Here is a 15452-nt window from a genome sequence, read left to right on the forward strand (position 1 = left end):
AAACAGTGCTGGAGGCAGGGCAGCAATCAGCCTGCAGTGTGTACTCACCAGAAATCAGCCTGCAGTGTGTACTCACCAGCTACTAGTAACCAGCCTGCAGTGTGTACTCACCAAGCTACTCAGTAATCAGCCTGCAGTGTGCGCTCACCAAGCTACTCAGCAACCAGCCTGCAGTGTGCGCTCACCAAGCTACTCAGCAACCAGCCTGCAGTGTGCGCTCACCAAGCTACTCAGCAATCAGCCTGCAGTGTGCACTCACCAGCTACTCAGCAATCAGCCTGCAGTGTGTACTCACCAGAAATCAGCCTGCAGTGTGTACTCACCAAGCTACTCAGTAATCAGCCTGCAGTGTGCGCTCACCAAGCTACTCAGCAACCAGCCTGCAGTGTGCGCTCACCAAGCTACTCAGCAACCAGCCTGCAGTGTGCACACTCACCAGCTACTCAGCAATCAGCCTGCAGTGTGCACTCACCAGCTACTCAGCAATCAGCCTGCAGTGTGTACTCACCAGAAATCAGCCTGCAGTGTGTACTCACCAAGCTACTCAGTAATCAGCCTGCAGTGTGCACTCACCAAGCTACTCAGCAACCAGCCTGCAGTGTGCGCTCACCAAGCTACTCAGCAACCAGCCTGCAGTGTGCGCTCACCAAGCTACTCAGCAACCAGCCTGCAGTGTGCGCTCACCAAGCTACTCAGCAATCAGCCTGCAGTGTGCACTCACCAGCTACTCAGCAATCAGCCTGCAGTGTGTACTCACCAGAAATCAGCCTGCAGTGTGTACTCACCAAGCTACTCAGTAATCAGCCTGCAGTGTGCGCTCACCAAGCTACTCAGCAACCAGCCTGCAGTGTGCGCTCACCAAGCTACTCAGCAACCAGCCTGCAGTGTGCACACTCACCAGCTACTCAGCAATCAGCCTGCAGTGTGCACTCACCAGCTACTCAGCAATCAGCCTGCAGTGTGTACTCACCAGAAATCAGCCTGCAGTGTGTACTCACCAAGCTACTCAGTAATCAGCCTGCAGTGTGCACTCACCAAGCTACTCAGCAACCAGCCTGCAGTGTGCGCTCACCAAGCTACTCAGCAACCAGCCTGCAGTGTGCGCTCACCAAGCTACTCAGCAACCAGCCTGCAGTGTGCGCTCACCAAGCTACTCAGCAACCAGCCTGCAGTGTGCACTCACCAGCTACTCAGCAACCAGCCTGCAGTGTGCACACTCACCAGCTACTCAGCAATCAGCCTGCAGTGTGCACTCACCAGCTACTCAGCAATCAGCCTGCAGTGTGCACTCACCAAGCTACTCAGCAATCAGCCTGCAGAGTACACTCACCAGCCACTCAGCAATCAGCCTGCAGTGTGGACTTACCAAGCTACTCAGCAACCGGCCTACAGTGTGCACTCACCAGCTACTCAGCAATCAGCCTGCAGTGTGCACTCATCAGTATCAGTAATCAGCCTGCAGAGTGCACTCACCAGCTACTCAGAAACCAGCCTGCAGAGTGCACTCATCATCAGTAATCAGCCTGCAGTGTGCACTCACCAGCTACTCCGCATTCAGCCTGCAGTGTACACCCACAAGCTAATAGTCTACTCAGCAATCAGCCTGGAGTGAGCACTCAACTCCAAAGCTAGGTCTACGGTGTGCACTCACCTCCAAAGCTAGGTGTGCACTCGCCTCCCAGCTAGGTGTGCGGTGTGCACTCGCCTCCCAGCTAGGTGTGCGGTGTGCACTCGCCTCCCAGCTAGGTGTGCGGTGTGCACTCGCCTCCCAGCTAGGTGTGCGGTGTGCACTCGCCTCCCAGCTAGGTGTGCGGTGTGCACTCGCCTCCCAGTTAGGTGTGCGGTGTGCACTCGCCTCCCAGCTAGGTGTGCGGTGTGCACTCGCCTCCCAGCTAGGTGTGCGGTGTGCACTCGCCTCCCAGCTAGGTGTGCGGTGTGCACTCGCCTCCCAGCTAGGTGTGCGGTGTGCACTCGCCTCCCAGCTAGGTGTGCGGTGTGCACTAGCCTCCCAGCTATGTGTGCGGTGTGCACTCGCCTCCCAGCTATGTGTGCGGTGTGCACTCGCCTCCCAGCTATGTGTGCGGTGTGCACTCGCCTCCCAGCTATGTGTGCGGTGTGCACTCGCCTCCCAGCTATGTGTGCGGTGTGCACTCGCCTCCTAGCTAGGTCACTTCACCTCCCAGCTATGTCTGTGCTATGCACTCACCTCCCAGCTGTGTCTGTGCTATGCACTCACCTCCCAGCTATGTCTGTGCTATGCACTCACCTCCCAGCTATGTCTGTGCTATGCACTCACCTCCCAGCTATGTCTGTGCTATGCACTCACCTCCCAGCTATGTTCTACCGATCGCAAGGTCACTGTGATCAACACAGTAATCGTGGTGCCCTGTACAAAGAAGTGTGATCTGTTTTTAATCCAATTGCAATGTACAGCATGCTTCAGTTTTCCTGCATTTGCAATTAGGCTAAATCAATGGTAGTGCATGCAAATCGCATAGCAAATGTTGTGCTATGCGATTTTCTATACGAACTCCCATTTGAAAAGACTTCCCTTGGCTTTTTTTTTTTTTCCACATCTGTAAATGCAATTGCGCTTACTGATCGCACCCATAATCACAGCAAAATGGGCACTCAAAAACATACGAAAATTGCAATCTCACAATTTTCAGTGTTGAAGGGCCCCAAGTGAGAACAGTTATAGAGGGGAACCATCTATAACTGCTGGCTGATATTGGTGGCCGCATATATGATAGATATTGGGGTGTCTATGATTGGTGGCCAATATCAGGGGGGGGGCACATATGGCTGATGGATGTTGGAGGCCATCTATGACTAGGGGCCTATTCTGGGGCCACTTATATGACTGCCGGGGGATATTGGGGAACAACTATGACAGCAGGCAAGCAGAAATGTGGGTCCACCTAAGACTGCTGGCAGATATTAGGGGCCACAAATGACTGCAGGTAGATATTAGAGGCCACCTATGACTGCGGGTAGATATTAGAGGCCACCTATGACTGCTGGCAGATATTGGGGGCCACCTATGACTGCTGGCAGATATTAGGGTCCACAAATGACTGCTGGCAGATATTAGGGGCCACAAATGACTGCGGGTAGATATTAGAGGCCACCTATGACTGCGGGTAGATATTAGAGGCCACCTATGACTGCTGGCAGATATTGGGGGCCACCTATGACTGCTGGCAGATATTAGGGGCCACAAATGACTGCTGGCAGATATTAGGGGCCACAAATGACTGCTGGCAGATATTGGGAGCTACCTATGACTGCTGGCAGATATTGGGAGCCACCTATGACTGCTGGCAGATATTGGGAGCCACCTATGACTGCTGGCAGTTATTGGGAGCCACCTATGACTGCTGGCAGTTATTGGGAGCCACCTATGACTGCTGGCAGTTATTGGGAGCCACCTATGACTGCTGGCAGTTATTGGGAGCCACCTATGACTGCTGGCAGTTATTGGGAGCCACCTATGACTGCTGGCAGTTATTGGGAGCCACCTATGACTGCTTGCAGTTATTGGGAGCCACCTATGACTGCTTGCAGTTATTGGGAGCCACCTATGACTGCTTGCAGTTATTGGGAGCCACCTATGACTGCTTGCAGTTATTGGGAGCCACCTATGACTGCTTGCAGTTATTGGGAGCCACCTATGACTGCTTGCAGTTATTGGGAGCCACCTATCACTGCTTGCAGATATTGGGGGCCACCTATCACTGCTTGCAGATATTGGGAGAAACTATGATAATTCCAATATTTTTATAGCGCTCTTCTCCTGTGAGACGCAAAGCGCTTGCGAGGCAGCCACTAGAGCACACGCAGTAGCAATGTTAGGAAGCCTTGCCCAAAAGCTCCTTACTGAATAGGTGCTGGCTTACTGAATAGGGAGAGCCTAGATTTTTACCCAGGTATCCTATTACAAAGGCAGAGCCCTTAACCTATGACCGGTTGCAGATATTGGGAGCCACCTATGACACCTAACAGAGACAGAGGTCACTTGTGACTGCTGGCCCAGGCATGGGTAGCCCTGTAAGTGCTTTAAGATAGAGTGACCAGGATGCACTGTCACTCACCTCACAATCCCTCTTGCATGGTCTTCTTTCTCATCTGAAATTCCTATAAACTTGACCTTCCCAGTTCCACCTTGCCCAAACTGTTGACCAATCAGTAAGAGGGAAGCAAGGCTAGGGATGGAGTATTATCAGGGGTTGCTGCTTAGCAAGGAAGTGGCCCTATGTTCTGTAGCTGGCCCCCAAACTGCCCCCTGGGCTAGTCCTCCCCTGGCACTTTTCTCCCTGGAAGGTAACGCCTTGCATATCATACTATTAGGTGGTTATATAAGTGGAAAAAAAATATTTTGCAGAACTAGATAAACGCAAATATGGAGTTGTTCCTTTAAATGCAGAGGCCATATTGTGTGCCAGAATTGAATTAGCACGGAATGTCTTTTTCCTATAGAAGTAAGTGTTGTCCTACAAAATGCAGAGAGAGAGAGGGCATATGCTTTTACGATGTATACAGTCAGTGTATATGACTTAACTGCATAGGCAATTCGAATGCGGCTTCTAATATAAAACAGTAGGACATATAAAATGTAGCCAGACGTGCATGCTATTATAGGAGATTATCATCATTCTTAAATTGCTGTGGCTAAGCATATGCAAATGACATGCATGACCTTTATTTAAAAATGTTTATGAATGTTTAATGCCTTGTAACGGCATGTCAACTATAGTTACAGTTACAAAATGGTTATGTCGAATTTATAATGTGACAAGAACAACCCTAATTAATGGTAACTGACGTACAGGATAATTGTCAGCTGTCCAAACCAGCTCATGTTCCAGCTGTATAATTGGGTGTCCTCATTTGCACTTGCCTTATTTTACTCCTTATTTAGGCGCAGGTATATGTACACTACAAGCTGTCACACTGTACTTACACTGATGCTAAACAAGCCACCGCCTGTACTATTGTCTACTAGCATAATGTGGATTGCAACCAACTTCACTGCTTCTACATGGTTAAAGTGAGCCTGAGCTCTTGCACAGGACAGAAGGCAAACCGAGATATGCACCCTGCATGTATTTAGAGAGTTCAGCCTGTTTAATCTGTGACTAATCACAAGTTGTTATTTGATCTCTTCAGCTGTGTCAGCTCCTGCAACAGCAGAGAGCTGATTGGTATAAAAATATGTCTGCTTACATGAAAGCAGGAAGTAGACACAATGCATATTTATTGCAAGATTTGTATCAACTGTAACAAAGAAATGTTCTACTAAACGTCATTATGCTGTTGCATATATTTTACAGTAGAGAAGAAGTTCAGAGTTCAAACACTACCGGGGCTGCGTGTCCGCCAATTACCGTCATGTAGCCTCCCCTCCCCGCTAAAAATCGTGGCCTCTATCTGGAGTACAGAAGACAAATGGCATTTTTCACGACACGGGATTATAACTTTATAGAAGAAGGGGACTCAATGAACATGTGATATTCACTGTAGGGCCACTTTAAGGGCCCGTTTCCACAACGAGCGAATTGCTGCATTTCCCCGCATGCCATTTCGGATGGGCAATGCTGCCTATTAAAATCATTAGGCTGCTGTCAGATATGCATGCGGGGATGAAAAAAAAAAAATAAATCGGATTGTGGAGAGAAAAAAAAAAAAAAAAGATTGGATGGCATGCAGCAAACAAAAGAAAACATGGAGAACGCATGCGAATCCCTATAGCTGTGCATACCGTGATCCTTTTAACAAACCACTTGTTTAGAGCTAGCAGGCCTTGGCCTTTGCATTCCACCTGTCATACCACCTACCTTCCCACATACACAGCTCTGCCCTGTTTGCCAAGTGTGTAGGAAGGTACATGGCCCTGTGCTGTAAAGTCTCACCCCAACCCGGCCTATTGGGGACAGATATGCCTTCATGGGCTGTGTCCATGCCCCTTTCCCACTCACTTCTGAATTCAGAACTGCTTCTCTGCTCTAAACGATATGCCACAACATAATAACCTTTAAAGAAAAACATTTATTTACAGTTTATATTACAGCTGATACAAATCCTGCAATACATCTGCAATGTGTCTACTTACTGCTTTCATGGGAGCAGACATATTAACATCCTGTGCTTTCAAATGAGATTATCTGCTGCTGCAGCAGTCAGCTGACACAGCTGAGGGATCAAATTACAACTTGTGATTAGACACAGATGAGGGAGAATCAGACAGGCTTAAAGGGAACCTTAACTGAGAGGGATATGGATGTTTCCTGTTAAACAATACCAGTTGCCTGGCAATCCAGCTGATCTTTTTGGCTGCAATAGTGGCTGAATCGCACCCTGAAACAAGCATGCAGCTAATCCAGTCTGACTTCAGTCAGAGCACCTGATCTGCATGCTTGTTCAGGGGCTGTGGCTAAAAGTATTAGAGACACAGGATCAGCAGGCGATTCAGGCAACTGGTATTATTTTAAAAGGAAAAATCCACATCCTTCTCAGTTTAGGTTCCCTTTAACTCTCTACATACATACAGGGTGCATTTCTCCACGTTTTCCTACTGTCCTGTGCAAGAGTCCAGGTCCGTTGCAATGACATTGCGTGCTCCAGTGCTCTTTTTGCCCACTACTCTGGCCTTTTGCATGAAAGTATAGAAGTATAGAAGTATAGTTTTAGTGGCATTAGAACCAGATGTTCAGCCAAAACAGTTTTATTTTTGGTTAGCACAGGTTTGCACAGCTCTCAAATGTGCCTTTTTTCAGAGGAACAGTTTGTCTTTGAGAACCAAATGCCTCAGTCAATCTTGTGTCCGCATTTTTCCCTCTTTCAGGACTGATGTACAGATCTGATCTGTATAAATACTGTATATACATTTCTCAGGGACTTGAATGTGTTACTTCAGTGTTTCTCAGTGTTTTACTGTTACTGTAAACTTCATTTCTGTTCTCTAAAATGATATGTTGCTTATTTTCAAATGCCAACATGAAGGAAAAGTAGCGATTATAGAAGTACCACTGTGGTTTGAATTAGGAAAATGTGTGTCTTGCCCAGCCGCACAAGGGCCCCTTGCCCTCTAGGGCCCATATGCAGCTGCATCACAGTTAGGGCATGATTATTCTGTCAGCTTTTCTCTGTGTATTTCTCTCAGAAAAGCAGGAGGAACAGTGATATTTGCTTGTGGCCCAGCCATACACAGGTATGAAATATGTGCTACATTAAGGCCTGGTTCACATTAGCGTTCCCTGTCCGGATCCGCCTGATCGGATCCGGACCTTATACTGTACAAACGGAACGTACGTTCCGCATAGCAATGCAAAGGCTATGCGGACGTTCACACACGTACGTTCCGTACACTCCGGAGCCGGATCGGATCCGGATTCCGGAGGCTTTTCCAACATGCGCTATTTTTTGGGTCCGGCTCATCCGGCCCATGCACCCGGAACGGATCCTAACTGCACCATGCGGATGTGGAAACCTATGGGGAACGGAAAGCACAGAACACACAGGATGCAAACACCTGACGTTCTACTCCACTTCCTATGCAGATTCTAGCGGCCATTTCGGATGGGGACACATGGGCAGCAATGGAGCAGCAGTGACTTACGTGCTGGAGCTGTTTGGCAGTATGTAGGAGGTGGAGGTGAGGCCTACAGCGGAGGACCTGATTGTACAGGTGCACCTTCTGCAGACCCCAACAAGTTTAGGTACTTTTGTTTTTCCCCCCGGATCCGCATGGCAGCCGCGTTCACACCGCAAGAAATGCGCATGCAAACGGACCGGATCCGCATCGAATGCGGATAGGTGCCGTACGGCTCCCATGCGTATCAGGTCCGGCTCCGATGCGGATCCGGTCCGTTTGCGTGACAGAACGCAAGTGTGAATGGGGCCTAACACAGTGCCTACAGAATGTAACCTCAATACATGTATTTTCATGCTATCAACATTATTTGGTTCCAACCTTAATCTGTTATGATTATGGCCACTCACATGGGGCCCCTTCATTTGTTTAGCACCGTTGCCCACTGTTGGCTTTGTCCGCCACTGGTCTTGCCCATGAATTCTTTGAGGTATGTGTGATAAGGAAAATCACAGGGGTGTACCTGGGTTGTGGCTTTACAATGCTTTCTAAACACTGGGGATACTCTCATCACTTCAGACATACAGAACCCCATTAAAGTGAACCCAAAGCGGGTTTGTGGTAATGCTTTCAGTTCGGTTGTATTTATTACAAGGAAAAATGGCAAACATTATTTCATTTTGCTTACTTTACTGTTGTGTGCATATAAACACACAATCATTACACTACTTTTAACTCTGTTTTTTTTCCAACCAGGGTTCCTTGAGGACTGTGCAGGGATTTTATCTCCCAGGCATTTTCCCTATGGTAAAACAGCCTTCAGGAGAGAGTGCTGGCTCACGTGGCAGAGAAAGTTTCCAGTATACTTTCTTGGGTCATATGCGTTCTTTTCACTCTGCCCATCCCAAACTCCAGCCTCCCTACTGGTTCAAAACTAGCAAAATGGTCATATGACTGTGATTCAACCACTACTGCAGGGAAAGAGATCAGCAGGACTGCCAGGTAACTGGTATGGTTTTAAAAGGAAACATCCATATCCCTCTCAGTTTAGGTTCCCTTTAAAGGGTTAGAGACTCTTGGTAATATTTATTCCAGTATGGTACTTAAGTGGTTAATGAAGAGCGCTAAAGTTGCAAGCATCATTATTAGGAGGCACAATAATAATATAGCACACTATAGTAGGGGGCACTCAAAGCAGTTAATTTGGGCCCATAACCCAATTGGTAATTTGCACCATAGACCACAATATGACTTGTGTGTTGGTATATGGGTAAAGGGCTCGAAGTTCAGTGTCCTCAGCATTCACATTAAACAGCTTGCACTTGTAAATGGGGGAATAAGCACACAAGCCACCCCTCCGTTGTGGAAAAACTCACCGGATATGCTGGCCAAATGGGCCCGTGAGCATGTCAGGGGTATTGGCCACCCCCCAGCCACCGTGGCAAAGTCAGCTGGGCTCTTGTAAATCCAGACGGTCACCTCCAAAAAAAGACGCTTGACATAGCGTAAAAGTGCAAGGGATAGGTAGCCCACGTTTACGATACTTCATCTTTAGCGGTGCAGCTACTGGGGTAAGGGCTAAGGTGGACTGTTCAGAAGCTGTCACGCACTATCAGAACCGTGCGCCTCCCCACACGTGTATGCCCGCATGTACTGGACATTTTGTACTATATTTTATCCTGACTAAAACGTGGGATACCTATCCCTTGCACTTTTACGCTATGTCAAGTGTCTTTTTTTGGAGGTGACCGTCTGGCCAATACCCCTGACACGCTGACAGACCCGTTTGGCCAGCATATCCGGTGAGTCTTTCCACAACGAGGGGGTGGCTTGTGTGCTTATTCCCCCATATACAAGTGCAAGCTGTTTACTGTGAATGCTGAGGACACTGAACTTTGAGCACTTTACCCATATGCCAACAAACTTCTCTCAGCTTATCATCTAAGCAGGGAGCGCTCCACTTGTACATTACGGGTGTATATGTTTAGTTCCAAGATTTTTATATTCTACATTTTGTATGTTTTATTAGCATATTGTTATTTATGCCCTTGTGAATTGTGAGCACTATTTTATGATACTTTTTTCTGTTTACAATATGAATTGTGCCTATGGGGACACTGACTGGATAATTCTTGACAGTTGGATAACTCCCACTAATTTTAGAGTTCTGCAAGCGTTTAAGTATAGACAAACTCTGAATAGGAGATAGCAGTGCATGGGGTTCGGCTATCATGTAGCTGAACCTCGGATATCGACAAGGGGGGCTCAAGTAAGAGGAACACGGAGTTTAACTACCACAAACAGGTCCCACAAACAGATCCCAGGTCATCAAGCTAGGCGCTATCCTATCATAACCAAGGACCACCAACACGGGCCCCACAAGGATGCGTCCCATCACCGATCTTGTTTTCCCTATATACAAACTGCTGATCCACAGAAAGCTCTGTCAGTTATCAAATTTGCTGACGACACCACCATTGTTGGCCTCATCACCAATAAAGATGAGCAGGCATACCACCATCAGGTCGACAGAATTTGCCATTGGTGTAGGGAGAATGGGCTGGTCCTCAACACTGCAAAAACCATTGACATTATCATTAACTTTAGGAAGCAGCCCCACCCCACCTCCAATCCATAGTGACGGCACAGAAGATGCCCCCTTGGCACAACAATCGCCAACGACCTGAGTTAGAAGGCCCACACCACCTCCACCTAGAGGAAAGCCCAGCAGATGCTATTCTTCCTCTGCCAACTGAGCAAGTTTTGTATGGACCAGAAACTTCTGACAAGCTACTACTCGGCCACAACTGAGTCTGTACTCTGTTCTTATATCCTGGTCTGGTACGCTGGCTCTCTGCTAGTGACATATGCAATCTACAGAGGGTCATCATCAGATCAGCAGAGAGGATCATCTGGAAACCACATCCCCCTCTGAACCTCCTCTACGACACCAGACTGAACTCCAGAGCACTGTGGATCGCCAACGATCCCTCACAACCAGGCTCCCGCTTTTTCAGTTGGCTCTATCAGGCCAGAGGTTTCCGTCCATCTCCACCAGGACCTCTAGGAACAGGAACACCTTCTTCCCCTCAGTGGTCAACTCACTGAACGCTCTTCATTCACTCTCCCTCCTCAGACCCCACCACCCTCCTCTTATACTATTCTTCCTCTACCAACTGAAATCGTCTTTTTAAGCATGTCTAAACTGTTGAACTCTATACCTTTTGTGAACAATTTTCAGTTATGTAATGGCTATATTTGTATTCAGATTATGCTAACTTGTATCTCTGTTATCTCTTGTGTGTCCTTACCTATACTAAACGCCCTACATGTGCCAATCCCAAGTGTGGGGGTAGAGGGGTAGTGTTAGACATGGGAGGCAGGGAGTTAGTGTTAGGTGTAGGTAGGGGATGGTTACTGTGATAGATGGGGTAGGGAAGGCAATAATAGGATATCGGTAACATTATTGATATTATACAATCGGCATGATACGGCGCCCAAAATACAGGATGCCTTTACACAGGGGCACTAATATAACAAGGGGCCTAGTAATAAGAAGTGGTAAAATAAGGAAACTATAAAATGTGTGACACTATAATAGGGGGTAAATACTGGTAAGAAGAAGGCGGATTCCGGAACTCCGGTTGCATAAATATTTTATTCAAGCACGGTCAGATTCACAGCAGATTACAAACGTGCCAGTGTCGACAGCTGTTTCGCGTGACCCCACGCCTCCTCAGGACACCAAGGCTCCCTAATAATAGGGGGTAGTAGGATAAAGAGCTCTATAAAGGGGAGAAATGTAATTGTAGGAGCTATAATAAGAAACACTATAATGTAGGCTAATATAATTGGAAGCACTATGAAGGCAGATCTGAGACACATTGAATGGGGGCTAAAGAAAGAGCCCATAACAATAAGCCCAAAAGTGTTTAATCACAGGACCAAGGCAAAATAAAGAGGGGAGACTGAGCCCATACAGAGGTGCGGGCATGTTTGCAGACACCCATGTCTCTCCTGAGAGGCTCCGTGTGCCAACAATTTATTCTCGTAGCGACTAGTTTCAGATGGTGATCTCTGAACCAGAGGTACTTGTGCAGTGCATGCACAGTATTTTATTTCCACCTCTCTGTATGTGGCTCCCTGTTCTCACATTCTCCAATGATCTGGAGCACGTATCTTTTTACAATGTTCACTCGCTTTGTTGTAGCAGCATCACATCCCTCACTTATGAGTTGGAGGAATCGAGGTAGGTGGGCTTCATATAAATGCTGCTAAACAAACAGCTACTGGCATTCTGCAGTCATGTTACAAGCGGTGCAAAGTATTCTTGTGTTATATTGCACACAAGAATACCTAAATAAAGGCCATAAGATGTGACATCACATGGCGGGCAGGGCCAGCAGGGAAAACAAAGCTAATGGCCGTTGCTTGGCCAAATTGATTTGTCTGGTAGATTTCTGTCCGGGCGTTGACGGCTGCTATATACACACCGGATTATGTTCAGAGGCCACCTTCGCCAACTTTAATCTACCATTTGTACAGGCCTTTAGAATGTATTTATTGTTAACACAGCAAAAAGTAACTGCCCCCCCATGTTTAACTGCACCCTATGTAGTTTCAGGCTCCTAGACCTGCAGGTGACCTTAGGTAAGTCCGCCCTCAAGCTTTTTAGCAAATTAAATATGTTTTCACTCGTGAATATGCATCCACCACCAATATAGGCATGTCTGAATAAGACAAACTTTGTCACAGCTTAGGGGCTTATCAACATACCAGTGCATATGTAGAACTAACAACCTCTGTATTTAGTGCTTTAGTTTTTGCTCTGTATGAATCTTCCCAGGCTACTGAGCTCCTTGTATGTTGGTTATTGATTGAGTGGGCCACCATTTCAAGCTACCCGCAGCTGCAGTCTCTCAGCCACTAAATTACAAACCAATATATCAAGTTTTTGAAGCAGTAAAAAAGCAAGAAAAACTAGGAGTGATGAACCTCAGTGTCTGATACAGCTAGGTCAATACTTTTATTTAAAGTATGGCGAAAAATTACAGTTACATTTTAAAATATGTGCAAACATAAACAAATAAGAATTGCATTTCTTTCAAGGTAAAATGAGCCATAAATTACTTTTCTCCTATGTTGCTGTCACTTACAGTAGGTAGTAGAAGTCTTACAGAAGCGACAGGTTTTGGACTAGTCCTTCTCTTCATGGGGGATTCTCAGGGATTTATTTATTTTCAAAAGCATTTAGTGAATGGCAGTTGCTCTGTCCAACTGCCAAAAAAGTGTGCAGCAAGCAGGGAAGCTGCAAGCATCATTATTTAAATCTTTTTTAGGTTATATCTTTATAAAGAATAAAAACCTTGCTGGTAATCCCCCATGAAGAAATGGACAAGTCCAAAACCTGTCGCTTCTGTCAGATTTCTGCTACCTACTGTAAGTAACAGCAACATAGGAGAAAAGTAATTTATGGCTCGTTCTACTCTGGAAAAAATGTACTTCTTATTTGTCTATGTTCGCACATATTTTAAATTTTACAATTTTTCGCCATAACATGCCATGAAGTCCTCCTTTAAGATTAGCTGCAGTAATAAATATAGGGTTATTATGGAAGTGTGAGGGCAGCCAATGGAGTAGTGAAAGGAATAAAGCTGGTTGCAAGCACTGTAGCCTGTGTTAGGTTAATGCTAGGTATAGTTAAGGAATCCGTATCATTAGGGGGTTAAAGTCAAGTTAGGTCAGGTTAGATGGGGCGGGGCTGATTTAGGGATACAGTACCAAAATATTGTTGAGAAGGAACGGATCAGCAGAAGTCTGCCATCAAGAGTCACAGACTGCAATAAGGAAACCATGGAGGAACTAGGCCATTCTCTGCACTATCCAAAACAAAAACATTAGGGCCCCTTTTACACTATTTTTTGCATTGTGTTACTCTTTCTGCACGCAGGATAAAGCAACAGCAAAGAAAGTGTAAAGGGTACTGTACACAAACCGCGTTGCGCTGGAAGCTTCAGGTTCGCCACCAAACCATCACAAACTTAACAGCATGTTATGGAAGTCAATGGGCAACTCAAAAAATGTAAATTTGTTGGCGGTGGCGCGCATGCGCTGCATGACGCAAATACAACAGGAAAGCTGGGAATCCTAGTGAGGTACTTCCTGTCCAGCAGGAAGTACATCACTGGGTGTTGGGCGGCGCTATGCATATGACCCTGTCGGTGCACTCTGCCACAGGGTCATATGAATCCATTTTTTGGCGGTGTGGTGCAAGGGAGGGGAGGTGCATCTCACCGCAACGCTCTCCTCAGGTATAAAACCGGCCTGAAAAAAAATAATTTTACTCTAACAACCAGAGAAGCGAAGAAACAAAGCAGGTGAATTAGCTCTGTAGCAACACAATATGCATTTTTTTCCCTTTTTTTCTGGGAAAACGAGACAGAAATGGACAATTAATAATTTAGCATTCTAAAAGCTTGCAAGTAGAGCTATAGTAATGTTGCTAAAAGCCAATCCTATTAAAATGATTGCACTTTCTATAGCTTATTGTGTGGTAGCTGGTTGGCAGCTTCATTTTCTCATATAATATTTGTGAAAATGATCGGAGAGAGAGTTGGGATTTAATTGTACCCTGACGATAGACAGACAGTGTAGCTACAGAAAACAAAGCGTTGTGGTCAATGGATCGTACTCAAAATGGGAGACTGTTAGTAGTGGGGTCCCACAGGGGTCTGTTCTGGGTCCAGTGCTCTTCAATTTATTTATTAATGACCTAGTAGATGCAGTAGTGAGCAATGTTGCTATTTTTGCAGATGATACAAAATTGTGCAGAATCATCAACTCTCAGGAAGATATGTCATATTGCAACAGGATCTGGATAGGATGGCTATATGGGCACATACATGGCAGATGAAATTCAATGTTGACAAATGTAAAGTCATGCATTTTGGACGTACTAATGGTCTAGCACCATACAAAAAAAAATGGGATACAGTTGGGGACATCAAACTTGGAGAAGGACTTAGGAGTACTCATTGACAACAAGTTAAATAATCGTACTCAATGCCAAGCCGCTGTAGCTAAAGCTAACAAAATTTTGGGATGCATTAAAAGGGAAATAAAAACTCGAGATGCTAGCATAATATTGCCCCTGTTTAACTCTCTAGTAAGGCCACATCTGGAATATGGAATTCAGTTCTGGGCACCACATTACAAAAAAGATATTGCAGTTTTAGAGCAGGTGCAGAGACGAGCAACAAAAATGATACGTGGGATGGAAGGTCTCGCTTACCAAGAAAGGTTAGATAAACTGGGTTTATTTAGTCTAGAGAAAAGACGCCTTAGAGGGGATCTAATTAACATGTATAAATACATCAGAGGGCAATATAATAGCTTGACGGATGAGCTTTTTGTCCCTAGGCCTTCTCTAAGGACTAGAGGACATAATCTGCGCATGGAGGAAAAACGTTTTAGCCATTTATTTAGGAAAGGGTTCTTTACAGTAAGAGTGATTAAGATGTGGAATGCATTGCCACAGGAAGTCGTTATGGCAAACTCTATACCTGCATTTAAAGGGGGCTTAGATGCTTTCCTTGCGTTGAAAGACATCCATGGCTACAATTACTAGGTAATGCCTAATGATGTTGATCCAGGGATTTTATCTGATTGCCATCTGGAGTCGGGAAGGAATTTTTCCCTTTAGGGGCTAATTGGACCTTGCCTTGTAAGGGTTTTTTCGCCTTCCTCTGGATCAACAGGGATATGTGAGGGAGCAGGCTGGTGTTGTACTTTATACTGGTTGAACTCGATGGACGTATGTCTTTTTTCAACCAAAATAACTATGTAACTATGTAACAGACCT

General features: G+C 46.0%; 1 protein-coding gene across 4 annotated transcripts in view; it reads right to left on the reverse strand.

The window, feature by feature from the left end:
- The window catches only part of CERS3 (ceramide synthase 3), a 185285-nt gene that overhangs the window by 135200 nt on the left and 34633 nt on the right, over positions 1 to 15452 (reverse strand). The window lies entirely within an intron of this gene.

This window comes from Hyperolius riggenbachi, chromosome 3, assembly GCF_040937935.1.
Source record: "Hyperolius riggenbachi isolate aHypRig1 chromosome 3, aHypRig1.pri, whole genome shotgun sequence".
Classification (NCBI taxonomy): domain Eukaryota; kingdom Metazoa; phylum Chordata; class Amphibia; order Anura; family Hyperoliidae; genus Hyperolius; species Hyperolius riggenbachi.